The sequence below is a fragment of the Cottoperca gobio genome, chromosome 10 (assembly GCF_900634415.1).
Source record: "Cottoperca gobio chromosome 10, fCotGob3.1, whole genome shotgun sequence".
NCBI lineage: Eukaryota > Metazoa > Chordata > Actinopteri > Perciformes > Bovichtidae > Cottoperca > Cottoperca gobio.
Genome location: NC_041364.1, coordinates 4,934,438 through 4,953,983, shown reverse-complemented (window position 1 = coordinate 4,953,983; position 19,546 = coordinate 4,934,438).

Below are 19,546 nucleotides of genomic sequence, written 5' to 3'. Positions count from 1 at the left end.
TGAATGAATATTGTACTAGGCCATTAAATAAGAGTTTCCCTCAATAACCTCCTAATTGCTGCTTATTTATAGTAAGGAACTTGATCTTAATATGCTTTTATCAGCCTTATAAGTTAGTTCCACAAGAATAGTCACCAATACTGAGCAAAGCATATAATGATTGTAATGCATGAACAACAACTTCCTACTTGGAGAAGCAATTACAGCAGTTAGGAGGTTATTGAGAGAAAACGCTTAGTTAATGTCCTAGTAGTTGTACAATATGTCCATGCAGAAAATAAGCATTAATAAGTAGTGTATCACAACTAATAAAGAGCCACTATACTATTAATATGCAACTAGTTAATGGTTAATATCTGTAACTTAATATAAAGTGTCATCCAAGCTGATACAATTATAATAGTTGCCACATTTGGATTTCTCCGAAATAGAGGGCGAGGATGTCTCGCAGGCATTTCTTCACAAAACTCTGGACGTGGCTGGAGGGCAGGATTTTTAAGAAAGTAATGTGTCAACAGTGTTTAGCCGTCACCACAGCACTAAAGGTCCCCACATGACCTGCTAGACGTTCAGCTAAAGAGAAATTTAACACCAACTAAAAAATGCCGTTATGTCCGACCTCCAGTGGTTTAACTCCTCACCTTGCGGCAGCGATGTGAAAGGTGTCCTCTGGCCACACTCATCAGTGAAGTCTGTGAGTTCAAACAGCATTTGTGAAAAAGATTTATTTGCATAAATGTGTCATGGACACAATATATTGCATTATTTTATGTTGTAAAAATGTGATTTTACAATTTAAAAAATGACTTTCCAACTAGACAAAGCTGTAGTATTATACTAATAATAACAAATTACATTTTAAGTGTCTTTAAAATAACCGAAGGACAGAATATGATACACAGTTAATGATATTCAATGAAATATTGTAGCAGGGGACATTATGCAAATCCTACAAAGTTGGTGTTTTATTCCCATCGTCCTCTTGATCCCATTTTCGATACGATCAGACGTGTAGAGAGTGGACACAACAACAACATGAGCACCTAAAATACGATGCAAACTATTGGAATAGCTCTGAAATAAATGCAATCTGATAAAGCTTTTAGTTTCATAAGGTTTTATAAAAGGTTTTAAAACATTATAACCTACAGAAAAGTAGCGTGTATTGCAGGCCTAATTTATTATAATATAATATATTGAATGCCTGTACATGTTGTGTCCGCCCCCTTTTCCATTTCAGTCCCTCTCCACTTATATACAAATATAAACATGAAACACTCACCATAGTTTCCCTAAATGCTCGAGTAACCCACTGCAGAAGATCATACGTTCACTTCAAACGATCCAAACGTACCTGCACAACACTGATCTTCTGATAAAGAAAAGAAGACATTTGGTAAGCCAGTTGCTGTTTTGTTAAGATGAAAGAAACCAAAAGGGATATGTGAGGTGAAATTGAACTCCTTGGACCATTACACACTGAAGTAGAACACAGGACCCAATCCACGGGGTTGCCAGGAATACACTTTCACTGTCGGCATTATGCAGGAATTAGGCCTCTGACTGCAAATGACTAAATGGGGAAATCTAATTAAATACAGGATTTGTAAAAGTATCTGTGCTGAGGATTACAAAGGCTCAGCCTCACTAAACCCACCGAGTGATATTTCTCCAAACGGCGGTTACATAAACCATTGGACAAGGCGGACCTCTCTCAGAGGGCCACCTCTGCATTTCCTTTAGCACTCGAGAAAAAGGGTGAAGTTGTGTTACTCGAACTGTAACCTTTATAGCAAAAAGATACAAAAAAGGGTACAACTGTGGCCTTTTTTTCCTACACCGTCAAATGAAAACTACACTACAGGTCACTCAATCGACTTCTTACTTACACTTCAGATGAAAAAGTTTGCAGGGTGCTATTAAGAGGAAGGGCACTCTAAAGGAGAGACTGCGCTGCTGTGATGAATAGATGTTCAACGGCTTTTGATGCGCAAAAAAAAATAACTTTCCTCGCCGGTTTATGAGCCATATCTGATCAAATTGACTGAGCTTACTGTATAATATTACTTACTGGACACTTTAACCTTAGACTGTAACCTTGCAGCCATATCATCCATGAATGCATTTCATATTGCATAACTTGCAAAACTTTCACTGCCAATAGTTTCAGTTGGGTAGTCCAACAATGTCTGTGTGCAATTAAATGATGGTTTTAGGCAATAAAAGTGGTTAATGTTAGAGAAACATTTTGTTTAAATCTCAAGCTTCATGTCACTTTTGACTCACTATTAATCAAGACATTAATCTTCCCCTGCTTTAGTTGCTATATATGAACACATATTGTATTAAAGTGAGAAGTCCGAGGCAAAAACATTGTTTTTCATGCACCGGTCAATTTTGAGGTTTTAGGCTATTTTGCTTCCATAACATGTCTTCTTTTAGACGACTGGAAAGCATCCAAAATACTTTATGTTTTTACTGCACTTTGTCTATTTGTGTCTGTATAAATCTCCAAAAATCACCAAATGTTAGCATTAGATAATTCCTCATTTGAATATTTAAACATAACCTTTCAGAAAACATGTGCGTGGGGACATTTCATGATGATGCCTATTAGGTAATAATAGGCTGTTTTCTCAAAATTGTCAAAAAGTCATGATCGTGATTTTGTATATCCTGTTTTATTTTGAAGTGTTCACTCCCCCTTGTGTCATGTCTAGTTGTGCTTCCTGTCTGTATGTTTCCTCCCTGTGATTGTTGATTTGTTCCTCCTGTGTCTGTTCACCTTGCCCTTGTGTTTTAGCTTCTCTCCCCAGCTGTGTCTCGTTCCCCTCGTTTAATGTCTGTGTGTATATATCCCTGTCTGTCCCAGTGTTCCTGGTCAGTTCTTCATCAAAGTGTCACCCCTGTTGTTGGTGCATCCTCGTGTCATCCTGTCATCCTCGTGTCATCCTGGTTTGTGTTTTCAGTTTTATTTGTTACTTTGTATTTTTGCTAGCTTTTATAAAATAAAGCTATATTTTTGTTATAGCCTCGTCCAGTGTACTGCATTTATGTCCTGACCTTTTCCGCACCGTGACATTTACAGATATTACATTTTATTCTTATAAATATGGCAGAAAGGGATTCTATTTATAGCAGTATTTTTTTTATTTCTGGAGTGATTAAAAATAGATATCCAAAATCCCCTTAAACTCTAATATGTCAACAAAATAAAACAATAATTTTAAACCTGACTTGTTCTGGAAAGGTATGCACATGTATGATAAGATAATGCCTCATTTGCATATTTAAACATAGAATTTCAGAAACTTGTAATGCAAAAAAATATTGTCCTATTATAAGTAATCAACTGGTGAAGTGTCATGCTGATATCTATTCGTTAAATTATTTACCCCCTATCCAAATAATTTCTGTATGAACATTTTTATATAATGTGAATTTGATGGATATAATTAATTAAGCAAAGCCCACCAGCTAGTTCCGTCAGCTGGAATCTCTCAACATGAGATATGAAATCTTTTCACGGCATCATATATCCATCACACCTGTTCGGTAACTGAAGCCATCAATGCTCTGCTCACTCTTCTGCAGTCACACCAGCTGTCACACTGCTCACCTGACAGCCCTGCTGTCACTTATAGCTCCTTCAACCGCTATCCATGTAGCATTGCATAAGCCCCACCTCCACCCTCGCCTCCATCTGAAAGCCCCGAGTGACCCAAGTTACCCGAGAGGGGAAGTTATTACCGTCAATCCTCGCGCCCTGCTCTGCTGAGCTTGTGTGGAGTGACGAGGTCACAGCCACTTTCAAAACTGTAGCTATTCTACATTCACATCATAAACTCCATGCGAGCAGGTTAACTGAAATGTGTATTTTCCTGGTTTAAGTTTAATTGATGTAGTACAGCAAAAGTATATATTTAATCTAAAATAAAATGTATTTATTATAATTCAAATGTTGATTTGAATTATATTCAGTTTTTCCAGGAATTTCCGTATGTAAGATAACATCTTTCGTTTTCTCAATATTAAACAACCTTGACAAGTGAAATCTTTAGCCCAGAAAATCGAAGTGCATTTCTGAAATGAAGAAGTTAATCTCATGTCAAATTAAATCATATCAGATAGAACTCAAGTAGTCATCTCAGGTCTGATGCATGCGTTTCTGTGTGTTGGAGGGAGGGAGATTTCCCACATTGTGACCCTGAAAAAGATGCTCTGCATCCCAACAAATGAGTTCATAACTTCAGGGGCTTTGGTCAACCCATGGCACGAATCCATGTCCAATTATCTGCCTCGGAAATTGCTATGGCTTGCCGAATTTATGCCAGGTATACACCCTTCTACACACACACACACACACACACTCCAAGACCCTTTTTCCTTATTACATAATAACATAGCTGTGGTACCCACCCTAATGTAGAGGAGCCATTACATGTTAGGCCAGCTTCATTTTCCTTGGCTGAGGGGATGATTGCTTCCCCGCTGCAGTCTTTAATGACTGATAAGAGCATCTGATGACAGAAAGGTGCACTCAGTACGGTGGCATTACAGCTCTCTGACCACACTGACAAACGAACAGGAAGAGAAGTATTTCATTGTGTAGCATAAGTCTTCCTGATAAACATTAAACATGCATAACAAGTATAATAACTTGCAAAAGAGTGCTTTGTAAAAGGCACATCATCGCCCAAACGTCAGCTTATGGGATAAAGTCTTAACCGCATCTCTTATTCTGAAAGGCTTCCGCTCCTATGTGACGTTATGTGTGTACTTTGCAAATAGTATATTACATAATACAATTTGCACAAATTAAATCAAGTCTTAACTGTATTATTTACCTTCGACTATATATAGAACAACATTTAGAGTCATTGCTTGAATCATTTATGAAGCAAACATGCTAAACATCACTGAGTCCTGCTGGAGAATTCAATGCTTTTCTCAGCTTTAATGTCTTTGTAATGTTGTATCTGTCGGCTTTGGACTGTCAGTCCAGCCGGAGTCTCGAAGAATTATGTCCGTATTGGATAATTCTGCTCCTCACAATTTATGTCCATTGTCACGATTTGAGTGCCAATGGCAGAAGTAGTGAGGTGAAGAGTAAGGGTATGAGGGGGGGGTGAGGTGTCTGGTGTTTAATGTTGTAGACCTCGTTCATGTTCCTCTTTTTCTGTTCATCTTAACCAATTGTGTTACTTGCTTAACCTCAAAGTTATGATCTTGAAGATTTTAATTGTAACGTCTGTTAAAGGTTCAGTGTGTAATTCTGAGCCACCTGCTCCAAAGAAATCTGCCGCCGTGTTTCACGTCTACTACTGCGTCCCAACAATCTAAACTCTAGTCTGTTAACCCGTTGATATCTTAGTTGCAGTTTATCATATTTATTATATTCTAAGTTTAAGAGCATTTTTACTCCCATCAGTCAGTTTATTAGACCAGACTGTTTTAAATAACTGCTAACTTATAATCTTCACGTGGGGCTTGGATATCTGTGTTTACTGTACGGTCTTCTTGTTTTGGGTACGTGCGGCAGAGACGAGGAAACGACTCGTGTTTATGTTTCGTCCAACGTGCCGATATCGCCCTGCGGCTCCAATGCGGCTGGCGAATATCCCAGCACCGGGAGTAACATCGGGCTGATGGAGCGCTGGGTCTTTACTGTGTAACGGCAGCAACACCTGTCCGTCTTCCAGTCACCGCAAAGTCTACAAACCAGCCTCCCGCTGACGGCGAGGGTGCGAGTCATGTTCTCGTTTCTGCCACTTTGGATTTAATCCAAACGTAGTCCATTTATTTAGATTTTTAAGTTTAAATTCTGGCATATTTTACACATTGAACCTTTAAGTCACAATCTATCGTCAAATGAGGTAACACACCGGTGATTGAGCCCATGGCCCGACGATGAAAGTGCATTTGCAGCATCACAAACTGGGTGTCCGTGGCGCCATTCCTGGGAAAAAAATCACAAACCGCTCTCAGTTGGGCGACTGATATCCTGCAGTTATCGCTTATCGCCAAAGAGATCGAAGAGATGAAACGGCGGTCTTTGAGATTGTAATTTTAACCATGATCTTTCCCTAACCTTAACAACACTGTATTTGCCAGGTACGCATCTTTTAGAAAGCAAGACAAATGTCGCCATTGCAGATAAAAATGATCCAGTGTGGACAGCCATGTCTGGTGATGGTGGACGACCCAAAACCAAGATGCCACGTTGGGCCTTTTGTCTGCATCTTCTGGCATTTTATAAACTAAACACTTGATGAATCAATCATTCGTTTCAATACACATACAGTATGTATTCTGATGTTCTGTTTAATATCTCTATGGAATACAGAAGGTCCACAAGCACCAGTTGTGTTTAAGTGTAAGAGTGGACAAAGCTTCAAGAGGTCAGCCATTTGCCAGTGTCCGTTCCAGTGTGTTAGCGACACCTCAGTCCCCTTCCATCTTCCATCAGTGCGATGGTTTGGAGATAAAGGGATTGTATACTTGGCATGGCAAGTTTAGGAAGAAAGGATTCTACCCAGAATAAACCCCTGTGGGGGCTTTACACTTAAAAATAGGCTCCCCTTATCTCTTCCCTCCTCTGTCTGAGCCTTTCATGTGCTGTATCTTACAGTAAGGTATTTGTGAAAGGATAATTCTGGAGGTTATGGAAACATGCTGAGCAGGTCTCTGCCACAGGGGTGTAATACAGCGTCTGTACATTATGATGGCAGTCAAACAACACTTGTTCAAAGATCAACTATCGCTAATACTGATGTGGGATTTATAATTGCTATGGCTATTTATCTACTGAGACTTCTTTAGATTGTATAAGATGTATACTTCATAATAAAAACAGTATTTAAATGTAATAAAGGAGTGTATGGGATTTATTGTTTTGTTTTGTTACCATCGACTCTGGTATTGGTATCAACTACTACTTTCTGGAATCGTCACATCCCTGCAAAGTTGCTCTTTATTAAAAGTGAATACTTGGCTGGTTAATAATCAGGACTGCTATTGAAAATGTACAAAAAAATAACATACAAGTTATTTAAATTCCTTTTGTTGCAGCTCTCTGAATATGTATGTTTTCATATTTGAGAAACGGTCGGGTACATCCGCAGGAGCTCTGCTGTGTGTGGGGAGCTTTTATTTTTAAGTACTCCTCCACAATGCTTCTACTGTAAGTCACAAAGATTATTTTTCCCCCCCAAACATAAAAATAGACAGCTGGTATATTTCTTATTTAGGTATTAAAATACAAACTACTGTTTTAGGAAATAAACTTTACTATTATTATTATTATTATAGTGCATTACAAACTAACATTTCATCACAAAGCCGGTCATGAGTGGATGAACAGAATGTGTTTTGCTCATATACTGCATGTTATCATTTGCATAATGTACAAATAACAAATCAAGTAAGATCATTTTATTAAAGACATATTTGTGTGACAGTTACCCGCTCTTGTGCAGATCATTTGTAACCCACGCATGTTTCAATATACACGCTGCTTGGATCATTGCTGATGTGATGTGACCACAAAGTTTGTCATTTGTTTGTTTTTTTGTTTACGCTGGTGGTGACACACAGCTCTTTCCTCCGGGGGCTTTACACTACTATCAACACAAACCTGCATCACTCCTGTCATAGTGTGTTTCAGAGCGTAATTAGTCAAGTGGCCTCTGATCTCTAACTGTCAGGCAGCAGCGAGTTTAATTGGCTAATCTGACAGTCACGCCATCGGATATACAGGTGATAATCTGATGTTTCATTGAAATAATCCAGGGGGGAAAAAAAAAGATGACGTTTTTCAATATTGATCATGCATTCCCGAGGGGTTGTTCTAATAAAAGAAACAAGAGTAATGACAATAATCACAGACGTACTACAGTCAGATGAGCACACAAATGGAAACATTATGAGCAGATGAATGCTCGACTGACTGAATATACGGAAGGGAGAAATGGATAGATAAACGGACGGGCAGACAGATGGAAGTAAATGATTATTCTCCAACCCGCAGATGGTTTCCGGTCTCAGCCGTGGTGTGATGACAGCCAAACCGCAGACAGATCCGCTGAGCACGACTTCCTCTGAACAAAGCATTCAGTGTGGACACAGCAGTTTCTATCTGGCTAATTTACTCGGCTTACTCAATCATGTTTAAATTCTGTCACGCACTGAAAAGATGGCTTGGAATAACCACCATAGGGTGTGAGGCAGGCCGAGTGTATTTTCAGTTACATTTCAAGCGTCTTTTCAAAGAACTATGGAGAAGCCTCTGCAACAGCTCTGACTTTGTGACTTTAGAAATCCCTCTGGCCTTTGGCTGCTGTGCAACTCAGTGCACCATGTCAGTTATCGCCTATAACAGTATGTGAGGATTATCACCTGATGGTTCAGTGGGAAGAACACCCCCAGGAGACTTTCTGTGACCCCTACAAGTGTTGTATACAACAGAAAAACTCACCTTACACAGAATGCAACAGAAATTGGCGGCTGTGAGGGAGCGTGTGTGTGCATTAGAGAGAGAGAGAAGAGGGGTCACAGGTAGAGAGTGCGGAGGCAACTCGGTGTACTTGACCTAACACGAAAAAGAAACAAAGCACAGTGTTAAGTTGACTGAGTTGACACGAAGAACCTGAAACTTTAACAGAGGAGCATCTCTCAATATCCCTCAACACTTTTTCATTTCAAAGTCTCCTCCCGTAGTATTGCTGGTTTAAAATCTGCAGACCTCTGGCCCTTGGTGCAAACACACAGAAAGCATGGAGCGCTGACATCGACCTGTGTGTGTGTGTGTGTGTGTGTGTGTGTGTGTGTGTGTGTGTGTGTGTGTGTGGACAGAACACGCAAAAAGAGAGAGATTGGGAATTGCTGCTACTAAACGCTTTATCTTTCCGTTATCATAAAATGACAGGGGCTACAGTGAACATTTGTCATGCGATTTTTATCACACCAGGAATCATTAAGTGACAATGCATTCACAAAAATTGGATTTTGCTCACATTGCAATCCAAGTAGCCACAGCCTTGATAAAAGAAGTGGTCAGACTCTGAACGTGACTGCAGTGTTCTGTGCGGATTGATGTGCAATGTGCAAGTGAGAGGGACAAACAGGGTGATGTGATCTCATTAAATGACATTTTCAGAGTCGGGCTTAAGCACGGTGAAATTCTATTTGTGACTGTGCGACATAGCTTCAACGTGACAATGAATGTGTGCCTGTGGAAAAAGAAAAGATGCAGACAAAGAAGCAGATGGAGTGAAGTAACACTGTATCTGAAGCAGGATGAAAAACAGGATCTCAAAAGCATCTCATTAAAGAAAGGAGTGTTTGATAAGTTTATAAATCATCATATGACACTTTGTTGTTAAACTAAACCTGTCACAAACATGTCAAATGTGTAGCGTGGTGCAGGGACCCCCTACTGTATATATTGTACAGAAGAGGCTTGAAGAGGTCTGTGCGAAGGGGGGCGCAAATGTATTTTAGTTCACCCCTCTCCGTTCCTCCACTCTGTCTCTGACTGTAGGTGTGTGTTTTTTTGCTTAATCTTCAAACAATTTTGCAGTACCTCCGCGGACCCCCTGGGGGTCGTGGACCCCCCGTTGAAGACCTATGGTCTAAAGACATCTAACACTTATATTTCAGTCTGGAGCAAGGTGGTTAACCGAGACACACCACTAGCATGTCTAAAAGATGTGGTATGTATAGCAGAGGACATATTCTCTCACACAGGAGCCAATTTAATGTTTGAATATCTTGTAATTGTCCAGAGATGTCTGACAGCTGTCAGGCAGCTCTAAATGTACCAGTGCAGGATTTTAAGTTAACTGAAACCCAGCAGTTAAAGTTAGATATGAACCGGGTCATGCACTGAACCTGAAACATAAAGAAACGTATATATATATATAACCTGACCTTAGATTAAAAACGGACTGGCTGAAGACACCCTAAATCAGAAGACATGGAGTTTATAATGTGACATAAAGCACTTATAAAGAATATTTCCTGGGAGATAATTACGTTGTCCCTGCAGGTATTATGTGGCTGACAGTAAGTGGAGTGTTTAAATTAAAAAAGACTCACTCACTCAATCAAAAATAATGGTAAAACAGAAAGTTGACAAAACCAAATTAGCATAATGTGCTGTACTTTCATCCGTCTCCTGCAGTTTCAAGGCTGTGAAAGTTTTCATACTGTGAAATACATAAAGGCAACAAACAGCTTCCTCTGAAGCACGAGCTTTGTGTATTTAATTGTGCCAACTGTCCCGTCATCATTAGGAATTATGTCAAAATGTAAGGCAAGAAATGCAACAAAAACAAATGATAATGTGCCGTTTATCAATACCTACATGTGGATGGTAATATCTGAAGTGAAAACCTCACCTAGACATATAGAGGGGGGGGTGTTCAAGGTCCCAATTAAAGAAGAGAGGACACTCTTCTCATGCAGACTCACTTTGCAATTTAAGCAGATAAAAGTGTTTACCGGCGGGTCCCTCTGGTGAAGGATTTAAGCACAGCCGTGGACACTGAACCAAATCAAAGGAAGCGAAACAAGTGGCAGAAGAGTTGTTGGACAGATTCACTGTACAGCACTTGACAGGAGCCATTTACTCATTGTAGAAAGAGGCTGTAGTGAGAATAACCTTCCATTCAGGGACAGCACCGACGTTATATAGTCTACAATATTTAAAATAAGGTTGTGTGTAATTAGTGTAATGTTGTTATACGTGTGCATGAGCTCATTAATGACCTTTTGTTTGGGAAGTTGTACAACAATGATTGTTGAAGGTCAATATGTATGTAATATCTGCTGTAATCTGTATATTTGAGCAGATATTCTCGTGAGAGAAAAGCCTTTTAACTGTGACCGTCAACAGTGTTTGTAATTATAGAAATAAAAAGGACTAAAATTGCCCTTTTTCATTTTTTTTGTAATCATCGCAAACACAGACAGCAACCACACTATGCTAATTCTGACACAACACAGAAACAACTTGTTATGTGGTCCATTGTTGATGCTTAAATATCAGGCATAAAAAAAAAAGATGGATGCTTCACTCGTCTGTTTGCTGACTCTCCACAGAGAATGTGGTCTGGCCCCGTTATTAACACGACACCTCGTGCTTCGCCAGGGCTGGACTTCCACACTACGCGTGCCGTGCCAGCGCAGGGGATGAATCTGCTGTTGTTCTGAGTTTTACATTTTCTTGAACCAATAAAAGATGTCAAGGTTGGATGTAAACTGTGCTCGGCTCAGCAGTGCTCTTGTAAAAAAAGACGCAGGCGTTGGAAATGTGTTTAAGGTATACTTTGCACATGGCTAATTACCTGCCATATGCACACTTCAACTTAGTGTTAAAGTGTTTCCATCACAAACAAACAAGTATTTAACTATGCCAACTGCTTGCCATTGTTGTTTCTTATTGAAAATGAGCTTTAATTTCCATATCTGTTGAGTCAGACTGCCTTGAATGTGACTTGTTCTTGTTTCTAAACCCACTTTCACTCCATGTCTAACCCAAAACACCTACGTCATTATAAAAAGGGATTATTAGAGACGTACTTATGTTCCAGGAAAACAAAGAGCTCTTCAATATACTGAAATGTTTGAAAAGCATTCAGCATTTCATGACTATCTTTGAATGAGCACAACTTCAATTATACAAATGTATGTAGCAACCTTCTTTTAAATTAAAAACAGTTTTTCCTTTTGAAAGATAACTGCTTCAAAAGCCTTTGGAGCCCGCTACCTACTGAACGATAAGAACGTTTCAGTACTTAGAAAGCACAACAAAAATATTAGTTTTGTAAAAACATAATTAAATGTTAATTTAATAAAAGGGATAAGAAACTTAAACAGGGCTATCGTTCGCACAGGATACAACGTTCTTGTCGCTGCATTTTCCCCCCGAGACTGTGTAATACTCCAACACCATCAATGTTATTTGCAAACAAACCACATGTGCGCATGGCACCCGTCGCCCTCTTACGTCATGCCAGAGTCGTGTCGAGCTTCTTCCAGAATCAGCAGCTGGTTGCTGTTGTCCAACTGCAAATAACCAACGCCGCATTAAGCCGGAGCAGAATTGCTGTGACACAACAGAAAAACATCTGCCGCCGCCATCAGTGAAAGACCTTTCATTCGCCGATAGGCAACATTGATTTCCACTTGCAACACATTTTAAATCTTGATGAGAACGGTGAGAAGAAACAAGCAGAAAACAGATTCAGACTCGTTCCTCACGGGATCTTTTCACTCTTGAAGAAAATATCAATAAAGAAATACATTTTGATTTCGTCTGCGCATAAAGAACGACTAAACCGAACCGAGAAGCTGCGTATGACGAAGGTCATGCTTCTTGTTTTTGAATAAATGTTCTATTTCTGGCCTTGGTGAGTGCCGGCACCTTTCTTTCTTGTATAGATTACAGGAGTACCCCAGGCATGTTGCATATTCAATATGAAAATAAGATCAGAAACGTGTAAAAGCTCAATCCTCAACCTCTGGTGCCAAAAGAAAAGTCAGAAACATAAAGAATTAAAAAGGAGTGTCCGCACGCTGACTCTTCCACTGCTCCCAAACCGTATGAATGTATTAACACCTACAACCCTCAGTTATTTAGGTTGAAGGGGCAGATTCCCTCAGAGGAGTAGCAGGGATTCACTCCAAGTCTATTTGGCCCCTACCTTTAGAATTTTATTAGATATCAGACAATTATATTCAAGCATATTCATAATGACGAGTGCATGTTTTTCATCAAACATCTTGTTAACCCAGGGGAGTCAAACTCATTTTAGTTCAGGGGCCACATGCAGCACAATTTGATCTCAAGTGGGCCGGACCAGTAACATCAGAGCATAATAACCTGTACATAATGACAACACACAAAATGTTCCCTTCGTTTTAGTGCAAAGAAGTTCACTCTGAAAAGGATCAAACTTAATCTTTTTACAAAACATTATGAACCACCTGACATCTCTTAAGGGAGGACTGGACCCTCTGCATGTGTGACACCCTGTGTTTGTAACATAATGACTATTTTAAACCTGTGTAGTGTCTGCGTATATCAACTTATCTTCTACATAATATACATTATTCTGGCTTTTGTCTGCATTATTCCTTTAAAAACATACATAATGTAACGAATGAGCTTGTTATAGAGTGTATTAATATTATAAAAGACACACCACAGTGCTTTGAGGTTAGAGTCCACTTCTCTCATTACATTTTTTTTGATTATTTGTATTGCATTTCCGTCAGCTCACACAAACAGAGTAAAACATGTAAATTATGAGTTACGAAACAACTAAAATAATTTCAAAAACAAAATCCATCAACATAAAAAAAACAAACTAAACCAATAGCGAGCTCATTAGGCTGCTTGCTATTATCTTTTATGCTCCCTTCAGCAAACAACTCGAAGCCGCTCTGCTCCTCAGAGTTGATGAGTCAGAGCTGCACTGAACATGGGCAGCTCAGTGCTACTACACTGAGCTGCCCATCAATATTCTTTTCATGCTCATGATCAAAGCAGAAGAAGAGGCATCTGCACGCTTGATATTTATTTGTGGCTGTATAAGTCTTACCACAAAGTATCTAACAAGGATAAAACTCTCCAGTGACACTATTGTGAGGCTACAACTCATCGCACACCAAAAACATGGAGGCAACTTTCTTTAACCTGATCGTTACTTTTCTTCAGAGTTTAATAGTTCAGACTTAAGAACATAATGAGAAAAAGTTGTTAATTAACATGTTAATGCTAAACATATTCGCATTTCATTTGCTTTCAGACAAAATATTGGATCTTGCAACATCAACCTTTTTCTAATCTCGACCAAAGTTTAATAAATAAAGGATTATCGCGTGATGACAAGCTCAATACAGAAGATACAGACTCATTATAGGCAGCATGTATATGTGCATGTATATGTATATGCATGCTAATGTGTTAACACATGTTGGATCTTAACAAGCATTGCACGTCAGCAAGCTGTTGAACCGATAGACGTGAACGAAAAGCATGTTTATTAGCTTTTAATCAGATTTTCCAACATCATCATCATCAAAATGGCCGACAAACAGGCGAGGAAACAAATGACATTTTACATCCAGTTTCTTCTAATGTGGGAGAAATGCATGATTATCCCAAATGCATATTGTTATTAAAGTGTGCCAACAACGCCTGTGTGTCTGTAAGAAGTAAAGGCAGATGTTTCTATGCCACAGTAACTGCAAGGCTTTTAAGATATGTGATTTTGAGTTATGGAGTTTGCATGTGTCAACTCTAACCAGGTTTTTTCTTGAGTTACCGGGTTGAGAATGGAATTTTCTTCAAATTAACATTCAGCCAATGCAAATGATCGATCGCCACCTGCTGCGTATTCTACATCAGTATGTTACGCCTTGTCACATGTAACTGTGTGATCAGAGGCTCTTCTTGGTTGTCTAGGCCCCATGACAGGACATGACACTTGGCCGTCATGCTGATGAATTTATCGCAAAATCACTGGCATCTCTGAAGGACAAGGACAACGTCAAGCGCCGTGACGCTTGGAGGTACAGTCCACATACGAATGTTTTGGGTTTTTTTTAGTGATTCCGCTTTATCCAAACAAACTTTCACTTCTCCACAGAGAAAGTTTATGGAGGTAAACAAAAGAAAGAAGATTTCCTCCGAGGCATTGAGTCTCTCATGAGGCTGTTTGGTCTGAAAAGACAGCAGAAACAACCGCGAGGTGATTTCCATTACAATGTAATGACAAGTCATTCACCAAGTTCTTCTCAACCACAATAGGAAAAACCCTGAGAAAGAGAAGAGGCTGATTATTTCGGATGAATGTCCATCAAGCAGCAGAGGGTGGATGAAACGCAGAGACGTGACAGAGAGCCCTCCGTTTGAAGAACAACATTTTCCACCTGCTCTCGTCTGTCTCTTTAAGAGATGCTTATTACAGCGTCAACGCCAGAGGGTTGAGTGGATCTATATTTGCATTAAAGGCATTTATCTGACATGCTATGGAAACACACGACTACACTTTTCAGTGTAGATCAGGGGTGTCAAACATGCGGCACGGGGGCCAAAACCGGCCCACCAGAGGGTCCAGTCCGGCCCGCGGGATGACTTTGCAAAGTGTAAAAATGAGTCGTTTTGATCATAAAGTAAAATACTGTTCCAGATACCTGTGAGGAAATGTGTTGTGCCTTTGTAGACACACTGTGATCAGTAAGTTGTAACACACATGTGTAAATGATCAACTGAGGCACAATATTGTTGAAATTAAACCTTTTTTTTTTGGTTGTTCATAATGTTTTGTAAAAAGATAAAGTTTGAACATTTTCAGAATGAACTTTTTTGCACTAAAACGAAGGGAAACATTTGGAGTTGTTGTTATTTATATGTTATTATGATATGATGTTACTGGTCCGGCCCACTTGAGATCAAATTGTGCTGCATGTGGCCCCTGAACTAACATGAGTTGACACCCCTGCTGTATGGTGAGATTAGAATCACCTGATGAAGAACTTTAATGATGTTTCAGCTGGTAAAATGTGATAGAAATGATTGCATGCTATGCTATTGATCTTAGATGCATAGAAATACATACATAAAGTAAATTGTGCACCTTTTCTGTTTTCTCAGTTGTCTGTTATTCAAGAAAACATTACACGTGTAGTTTTACAGAAAATAAAAATGGCCAGTTATTGGTATTCATTGTGCTTCCTTTGCGGCTGCTTTGCAGTTATCGCCAATGCGAACAATGCAGAACCTGTATTAGATTTGTTCTGTGCTTTGAAGGTTGAGGACACTACTGTGGTACTACAGTCGGCTTCCAAATGCAATTGAAGAAAGCTTTATTCATTCAGTTATTTCACATTTACAGTATGCCAAATGTTGAATGGCATGATTTGGAAGTAGAACAATGTGCAGACAATGAGGAATACTATTCATGTGATGCGGGTGGAGGGTTTTGCACCTTCAAGAGGCACTTTTATACACGACACACACACGCTTTCTGTCCACACATTGTCACAATATGTGTCTGCTCTGTATTTTAGAGCTTATGAAGTTGAAGATTAGGTAAAGAGTGACGAGTGATTAAAGTATTTGTTTTTGCAAATCCTGCATGATCTATCCTATACTCATGACTTAACAATTTTAAAATACTAATATTGGTTATAAAACTGTTTTTATGCAAAACATGTGGAACAAACTGTTTGCTACTGCGTTTTATTAAAACCTGTTAGAGTGTGCGGGCCCCCCGGCGGGCCCAGCAGGTGTTTTATTGCACCTGTACATTGACATTTTTGAATTATGAAAAAAAAAAAAGCTTAGAATCTCATCTATTTTAATATGGAGATGAAAATCACAACAGCGGTACAATCAGCTCCTCAAACTAGCAAGTACACTCAAAATCATAATCATAACTTTGAGCCCACTTACCTATAAAGCCTCATAAATATCCTCTTTTCAGCAATATTTTGAAAAAGACGCTCCTAAGGCATTGCCAGATGTCCACTGTGAACATCAGTCACATCGATAAAAGTCCATGAACAGGTGATCGAGTTTTACATTGTGTGATCATAAACAGTCATAACGAATATCTTGTGCTGTCCAGTTACTTCCTGAATGTTAGGCGGAAGCTTAGCGTTAGATTGACACTTCATTTGAGCCAATCGGAGCTTCGATGGGTTTTTTCAACCTTCATGAGCCAATGAGTGTCAACTTGAACTTGAAAGTGCCCACCGACTTCTTTTGTTACAGACAAAGCTCAGCGTCCTGGTGGCGCGCGCATCGTATAGAAAACGAGCGCCTCTTTTGTTAGATGCGTCACTTCCCTTGGTTTGTTTTTTCAAAATAAAATGTATTTCCAAAATAATATTTATTATTTATTGTACAGAAGAAAATACATACAAATATTAGAAAATGTCTTTATACTTCACTTACTCTGTGTGATTACTACTAACAGGGAATATGGGTATATAATAGTTAGTAAAAATAATATTTATTAATAAATATTATAATATGTACATGTACATATTGCACAGTAGGTGTACGCCTGGTGTTACTCTTAGACAAACCTGTCTAATAAATTAAGTTTTTATCCTTTTTATCTGAAATTTGGTGGTGAACTTGATAACACTTGGTTCTATGTTTCTATAGTGTATTTCAGCTCGGGACTACCAGCTATACCCATCTTCAGGCATCTTTTTCAACAAAGAAATTCTGGCGGAGTGTATTTTCTTCAAATTCAGTATATTCAGACCACTATTACTCAGTGCCAGAAGCACTTGGAGTGATTCATCACTTGATTCATTCATCAAGAACAATAAGAGAGTTATCTTTTGAATGAGACCAAAATCATGCAGCTGGTGCAAATGGTTGAAGAGCAGCTTTCAAGTTACTTTGTGTGTCGTTTGTAGGTACTTCCGCGTGAATTCGCCCACCTTCTAAGGTCAACTTTTAAGTCGACAATTTTTTCATAGCTCGCTATACGATTTTTCTTTTTCCATTTTAGCTCATTTCATCTTTTTATCTATTTTGTCTTGAGCTTTTCTTATAATCCTATTTATGCGTGTCATTTTATATTGCCTTGTTTCTTTTAGATGTTCTAAATGCCTTCCTGTCGGATGCAAAGCTCTAAATTTCCTCGTCATTGTAAAGGTGCTAAACAAATAAATTCAGTCATTACCAATTTCTTAATAGTTAGTAACTCTTTTTATGTCCCAAAAGTAAAAGTGTACATCATCCTGAGTAGTTAGTTAGTCAACTCTCATTACTTTATGATTATGGCAAGAAGCTTGTGAGTTTTACTGATTCAGTCACAATTATTTCCTGTATAACAAACACAGCAGGATACCCAAATATATATCTCAAATATTTTATATTCAGACCACGTACATATTTATATTCACATCCAAGTCCTATTTTATAGTATTTTTTATGCTGACCAATAAATAATAAATGTATTAAACAGAGTAATGTACTAGTGCAAGTAAGTTTAATAATTAGCTGGAAAGGCAAAAACACAAACAGCTTTCAGTGCATTGACTTCTTACATATTCACAACTCAATGTCTTATAAATAAATGGACTTTTCTGTCTCCGTGCGTACATAGAGCGTACACGCGTCGTGAACTGTGAGTCAGAGGTCAGCTCGCTGTGTGAAGCGTTTCAGCAGCACCTCAAGACGCCGCTCTCACACAGAATACCCCCCCGTGCTGCGTTTCATTTAAGATACACTCCCGCTGTACGCTTCTAGCCATCTTAAGAGAGAATCTCCCGTCACTTGACCCCATGCTTTTGTAATTTAATTCACAGTCTGTTCTTTTAAGTGCTATTGATTTACAACCGTTCTTTTTAAATTAAGTGGCAACATAAACTACAATGAGAGGAAATACAAAAAACGTTAGTCAAAACAAGTAAATCTATTGTTTGTTTGTCAGGGGGGTAATTACTATAGAGCATCTTTAATTAGTTTAAAAGGGTTCGTCTTCTTAGTATAGAATCCCTTTGATGTTATCGTCCCTCAACGCGAAAAACAGTGTAAAGGGAAATACAAAGAGTGAATCTTGTACTGACACCTACTACTTGGATAACATTACTTGGAGAAGTAATGCTTTATTGTTCTCATTATATCCTTATTAATACAAATGATAAACCTAAGCTAAACAGTCCACCCCTCAGTTGATGCTCTACAGTATGAGCTACATGTTCAGTTATATTTAAAAGGTTGGTTTTACTTGTAACCCAGCAATCATTTTGGGAGAGAAATGCGTCAAACTTTCCTTAAAAACCATTCTACCTAGAGAATCTAAGAATAGACCATTCAACATCAATGACACAACTTCAAACTGATCCCTGCTCTTTCTCTTGTTCCTATAAAAAGGACAACAGATTCCACTTTTGCTCCCAGGAGGTTTGTCATTCAGCAGACTGCCATTCACTCTTTTCAATCAGGTAATGATCTGTCCTGGATATAATGTGTCCGTGTCTGTATCTGGAGCGAGTATGATCCTCTTTGTCCCTCCATTTATCTTCCCGGGAGTTTTAAATGATGATAATGTCACTCAGACCCCCTCCTGTATTGCGATGAGATTCCCTAATGGCACTCCTGGAGCACCGTTGTGAACTCTTTTTACCTTTTTCTCATTCATTCCGAACTTAATGCTTCATTTTATCCTTTCATTCATAAGACTTTCTTGGATGCCACTAAAAGAGATTCTCATCCTTGGTGCATCCAATATGTTTGCTTCATTTGTCTTTGACTTTTAGAAGTGATCAACATGTGTGTTAGAAAGCACTGAGATAGAGATGCTTTCTGAAATTGGATTGTGAGCGATGAAAACATACATGACTGTGACAAAAGTATTCGGAATTGTATGCGATGCAACAGCTCTCATGTGGGGAGTATTAAATTATCCCTGATGGATAAATTCAGTCATGAAGAGCAGCAGAGAGGAGGCAGAAACAGAGACGAAGCTCAAAGCCTGGCAGGAAAAACAACTCTGTGTGTGTGTGTGCG